The following is a 6,000-nucleotide window of genomic DNA, read 5'->3' as shown; positions in this document are numbered from 1 at the left end:
GAGACCTTGGGTCACTAGCAGGGTTCAAAGTAAACATACAAAAAACAATGGTTTTAACTAAAAATATGGATTTTCATCAACAGAAGAAACTGAATGAACTAACTGGATTTACAATAGAGAAAAAAATAAAATACTTGGGAGTATATTTGACATCAAAGAATGCTGGTTTATTTCAGAATAGTTATGTTCCACTCTGGACAGATATTAAACACCTGTGGCCCCCCCTGCACAAGTATAAGTCGCCCACGTAACGCCTAACGGTCACTTCCTGAAGCACCTGTTAGGCATGATGGAGACAGATGCCTCCGCACGAGTCTGTCATGTAGCCCAAGCGAAAATGGCCCAGGAGACACTGCCCAGTGACCAGGCAGGGAGGGACATAGATGGCCCATCGGGGCTGTCCACCCCGTTGGCTGATCATCGCTGAGGCCCTGGGGTTTCGCCACAAGATGGGTCTGAGCTTGGTGCCAAAGCCAAAAGACATCCAAACACGAGGTGCAGAATGAAGGGTTGCTTTTATTAAGGTACCAGAACAAAAGGACTCCAGCCTGTGAAGCGGCAGGAGCCCCGAACACAGTTTGCTTACAATCTTTATACTTCTCAAACTCCCTCCCTAGCCCTTCATTGGTCAGGTACTATGGGGTTCACAACCTATCAGGTATGCCAAATACAACTTCCGTTTGTCCCGCCTTAGTTTACATCTCCCATTACTCTCCTCTGAAGCCCCTTGCCCTTATTTACAGTTATCCATATTTGGGGCTCCTGTCTACATGTCACTTTAAAGGCTATCGTGTCCCTGCAGGCTGCGGTTAAACGGCTAAATGGACATCACCCTGTCGTAACTATCTACATTCTTCTCCTTTCCCTATGGCACAAGCTGCTTTAAGCCTATATCTAAATTTCACACATCCTGTTTTCCAGGTCGTGGGCCCTCTTGCAAGCATTCCAGCATGCTATCTCCCCCCCTCCCCTTAACAGCTGCCCCAACACTGGGTGGTCGGGCTCATTCCTCTTCAAACTGGTGTTGGTATGGCCTTAGTTCCACATAGGAACCTGGGGGGAGATTAACCCCCTTCTTCTGACCCTTCACTGGAGATTTCCATAGTGCGCAATTTGTTTTAGGAGAAGACCGAAAACACCACCTGAACAGCCGAACAACCGAGGAGAGCTTCGGCTGCCCCTCCAGCTGGCTGGGGGCGAGGCTGAGGAGATGCTGTGAGGAGAGGTCCCTTAAAAGCGGCCATCGGTGTCTCTGACCGAGGAGGAGCACCTGCTCTGGGCATCTGCAGAGTTTATCTGACTGACCCAGCCCCAGCCCCAGCCCCAGCCCCAGCCCCAGCCCCAGCCCCAGCCCCAGCCCCAGCCCCAGATTTTCTTGCAGCGGAGAACACAGATTTCCTTTAGGCACATCTATTGCTCCCTTCCCTTCCCTTCCCTTCCTTCCCTTCCCTTCCCTTCCCAGAAAGAGACGGTAGACATTCGGATCTGCCTCCCAGCAGCCTTTAGTCACCCGTTCAATCAATCTAAGCCTTTTAATGTAATTATTCTAGAAGTGAAGCTGAAACAATTAGCAAGCAAGCTCTTCCTTTTCCAAGTTTAGCTCCCTGGATGGGGCTAGCCCGGCCCACCCTGGCACCTCCAGGGGTGTCGAAACAGTGACTTGCAGAATCTTGACAAGGCCTTGCAGGCCACCTTGTTGTTCCAGGAGCTGCTTCTGTACCCCTGCTGGTGGTGGGTCTAGGGCAGAAGTGAAGCTGCCTGTCCCAAAGGAGGGAGAAGGGCATCTTTCCTCCCCCCAGCTGTGAGGAAAGGCAGCTACATCTGGGAGCAGACGGACTTGCTTGCTGACAGTGGCCTCTGTGCAACTGGCCAAGACGACGCTGGGTTGCGCAACGCGTCTCCTCCCGGCTCAGCTCAGTCCGCAATGGACCCCCCCCCGGCCCCCCGTCTTCCGCCGTGCTCGGAGGCTGCTCGGTCCCTGCTGCCATCTAGTGGTGATGGCGGCGGCTGCAGGAAGAGATGATGCAGACCCAGCGGGATGCGGTGTCTGCTGCGCTTGCTGCCCAGAAATCGCTTGTTCAGAAAAAGGCTGGCGTGCTTTAAAGCGAGAACACAATTCCCAGTCTTCTGTGCACCCAGGCATGCACTCGCACACGTCAGCAGAAAAAGAAGACCCCCAAAACAGGAGCCAGCAGAGGGAACTCCTTTAGGGCAGCCTTCCCAAGCCAGCGTCCACTAGGCAGACCTGCCCCCTCAAAAGACCACCGGCTGAGAAGTCCAGGCCCTCCGGAACAGGCAAGGCTCTTCCCCCAGTTTTTTCAACTGGAGGGAGTTCTTTCCTTCCCATTTTGTGTACACCTGCACACATGTTGTACATTAAAGGGTTTTAATAAGAATGTAATGCAGAAATCAGTCAGGGAAATCGATTGAAAATCAGAACATCTCTGGAAGGCCCCAAGTTGGAGAAGGTTGAATTACAGCCTAGATGGGTTCCCCCCCCCCCATTTTTTTGGTGCCTTCCAGTCAGTCTTGACTCTGGACAAGTCCCTGCAGTTTTCTTGGCAAGATTTTTGGAAGTGGTTTGCTCTGGCCTCCTCCTCCTCCTCCTCCTCTCCCCCAGGGCTGAGGGGGAGGGACTGGCCCAAAGTTCCCCAGCTGGCTTCATGCCCAAGGCAGGACTAGAACTCACAGCCTCACAGTTTCTAGACTGGTGCCTTCACCACTACACCGCACTGGCTCTCAGAGCCTAGATTTACACAATGGGAATTCAGAAAAAAGTCCCCAAAGAAGACAGTGACCAGCCGCTTCTGGGTGGTTGTCCAGAAACGTGTCTTTGAAGTCACCAGGAGTCACTCTCAGCTAGGAGGCTTTACCATTTTTAAACTAATATTGCTTAGGAATAACACAGCCATTTTAGAATCACTGAGTGAATTCACTCGGGGGGTGGGGGACGGACAGGGAACTGCCGCGTCCGTCCACACGCAAACAGAATCCAGCACCTTTCTTTCAAAGCGGCTCTTCCTCACTCGGACCTACCTTTCCTGTCCCGCTGAAGAAGGGGCGCGTTCTTGCTCCTCCACACAAATGTGGGTCTGCACCCATGCCTCCTTCTGGGCAGAGGCTGCCAATGCCGAGGAGGGGGCGGGGGTGGCTGGCAGGGGCAGGCAGCCTACATCAGGTGGGACAATGCAGGACCCTGGAGTTGCAGGTGACGCTCCGGCTGGGCAGCCAGGCTGGAGCTGGAGCCCAAAGCGGCATCTGGCCTTACGCTGAGGAGGAATTTCCTGGCCACGAGAGCCATCAGAACGGGAACAGCCTGCTTCCTGGTGTTGTGGAGGATCCGTCAGAGGAGGATTTTAGCCAGAGGCTTGGCCGTCTTTGTCCAGGATGGTCTGAGGATTCCTGCCCTGGGCAGAGACTGAAAACCTCCCAGGTCCCTTCCAACCCAAGGGCTCTGTGATGCCACTTCTGACGGCCTGTTAACGGTGGGAAGTTGCTTTTCTAAGTTAGGGGATGTTGGGCCAATGCAGCACTCAAGTCCTGTGAGGTGAGGGTTCTTCCGGTCTGCTCTGCAGATGCTGCTCCCACGTTTCAGGTGTGACCTTCGTTTTCCTCCACATCTCAGTTTGCCTTACAGGACTTAAGTGTATTATTCTGTGAATCAGGCCTGTTTCACCCATCTGCTTCCTTGCTGTCTTCGGCTAGTTCTCCAGCGGCCAGGGCTACAAACCTGCTCTGAAGCTGAGGTGAAGGTAGGTGTGTGGAAGACCCACCAGAAGTGACACCAGGCTCTGAGTGCTAGCTGGAACCCTGGTGACAGTCCTGGCTCTCCAGAATGTGCCATTTGACTGCCCCAGGAAAAGAAATGTGAGCCTACTGATTATTGCTGGCTGATGACTAATTCTGGGCTTCTCTGCCGCTTTGCACACCCTTCTAATTCTGACACAGGTCTGACGGCAACAGCCTTGAGCCGGTTCTGTTCTCCGAGTTCTCCCTCTGGTGTCTTCCGTAAGCTGTGCCTGTTGCTGCAGAGAACCCGCCTGGTTCCAAAGGTTCTTTCGGATTGTTGGTTCTAGAAATTCATGGAAAACAAGCCCTTTATGATGCTCTGCGGAATGCTGTTCTTGTCCAGTACAGAACGAGTGGCATTCCTCAGAAGAACTGCACCCCGTGCTCAGGGACCTTCTGCTCTGGGTTGCAAAGATGGCTCCGCTTCCCCCCAGCTGTGTCCTTCTCCCACTGGATGGCTGCTTCGTCTTGTGCAGCACCATCACCCTGGCTCTGTTGCTCTTCCTCAGCAAAAGGACCCCAGGAGGACTCTTTGTGTGGGACAAGTGTCTTCTCCGGGCGTGGAAAGGAATTTTGCCTTTGTCCATGGAATCTGATGCCACCACAGGCCTTCCCTCCTGGGTACAGCGAGCGAGTACTTTGCCCCTATTTATAGCCGCCTCACTGAGCAGGGGACAGGCGGGTGGATTCCAGCATCAGGCCCTTTTACTCGCTGAGATGGCCTGGCTGCCCGGCGGAGACGCTGCAGCACACGGCCTTTCCGGTTTCAAGGAATGGCACCCACCAGTGGGGAGAAAGTGCCAATCGGCTGACTTTACTGTAAGGGTTATTAGTAGCTCATTTCAGGTACACCAAGTCCTCATTTTCTCTTCCTCCGCTTGGATTCAGAAGATGAACTCTGAGCAGGGGGTTGGGCTTGATGGCTTAGTAGTTCCTTCCAACATGTTGCATTTTAACATTACAGAAACACAGCCTGCCCTTCACACATACACCCCACTCCTTGGTTTGTGTCTTGATTGCCTTTACTTAGGCCACCAGTTCGTCAAACCCTGGTTTTCCACCAACGTCTTGTCTCGTTCTCCGGTATACCCTGTCCTTGTAAGAAGTCCTGGGGATCTGAGCGCAGAGGCACATTTTACCCTGGACTGGGAGAGTCTTCATAGGGAAAATGATCTTGCCTCACTATTGTTCCTGGAGAAAATCCACCTGTGTGGTCACTAAAAGTCAACACCAACTTAGTGGCGCGTCATCGTCATCATCATCATCATCACCATCACCATCACCATCACCATCATCATCATCATCATCATCTCAGTGCTGCATTGGGATGACCGGGATTTAGAAGGTGTTCTAAAGAACCCTAGCCAGTGAGGGGAGGGCATTCGGGGGCAGCCTCCTCCCATCGAGTAACTAACTGCCTTCTCTTCTGTCTTCCTGGTAGGATCATGCTCAGGAAAGCAGAGGCCAATCCCGTGAGGCAGCTCTTGGTGAAGAGGAAGGTAAGCCAAGTCATCCCAAGTCAATAAGCCATAAAGGGGCCAGAGCTGCCATATGTGGGCATGGACATTCTGTCATGGAACTTATTAGAAGCCCACCTCGCCTACCCGTCCTGTAGGCAAACTCTCCTAAGGGTCATCATCTGCATGGCCTCAGAGCTGGTGGGGGGCTATTAAGACCGTTCCCTCTGCTGAGCCAAAGAATGTGCCTCTTGCCCCAGGCCTGGATGCTCTCCAGAAATGTTCAGATTTTCATAGCTGAGTGGAGGGTTGAGCCTGAGAGGTGACGTTCCTGAAGAAGCAAAACACAGATGGTATTTCCTCTACATGTACACGCAGTTTCTGATACTGCAGCAGTGAAGCTCAGCAGGTTGGTCTGGTGCAGCTTGTGGCTGCAGCCTCCTTGGAGCCACAACGTCTCGCTGCCATTTCTTGTTGACAGAATTCCCTAATGCTGAACGGATCACTTAGTTCTCTTCTTTCCCTTGGCAGGTACCACTGTCCAGGAACAAGAACCTCAGTTTTGCCAGTCACCACGAAAAGTGAGTGGCCCCACTGCCACCACCATCCGCAAACTGCTGTGTGATGATGCCACCTGTGTCTTATGTGAACGTGCAGCCAGGGAGGCTGAGAAAGTGATGCATATCCAAAGACTGAGACCAGAGAACCTTGCATTACGTAAACCATCACTCCCTACCACCTCTTATGTGGAACG

Source organism: Python bivittatus, unplaced genomic scaffold (genome assembly GCF_059951505.1).
Source record: "Python bivittatus isolate LINGU-HERP-01145 unplaced genomic scaffold, Pbiv_v1 ctg000570_np1212, whole genome shotgun sequence".
Taxonomy (NCBI): domain Eukaryota; kingdom Metazoa; phylum Chordata; class Lepidosauria; order Squamata; family Pythonidae; genus Python; species Python bivittatus.
The sequence above is the reverse complement of the archived record's forward strand: the minus strand, read 5'-3'. Positions refer to the sequence as shown.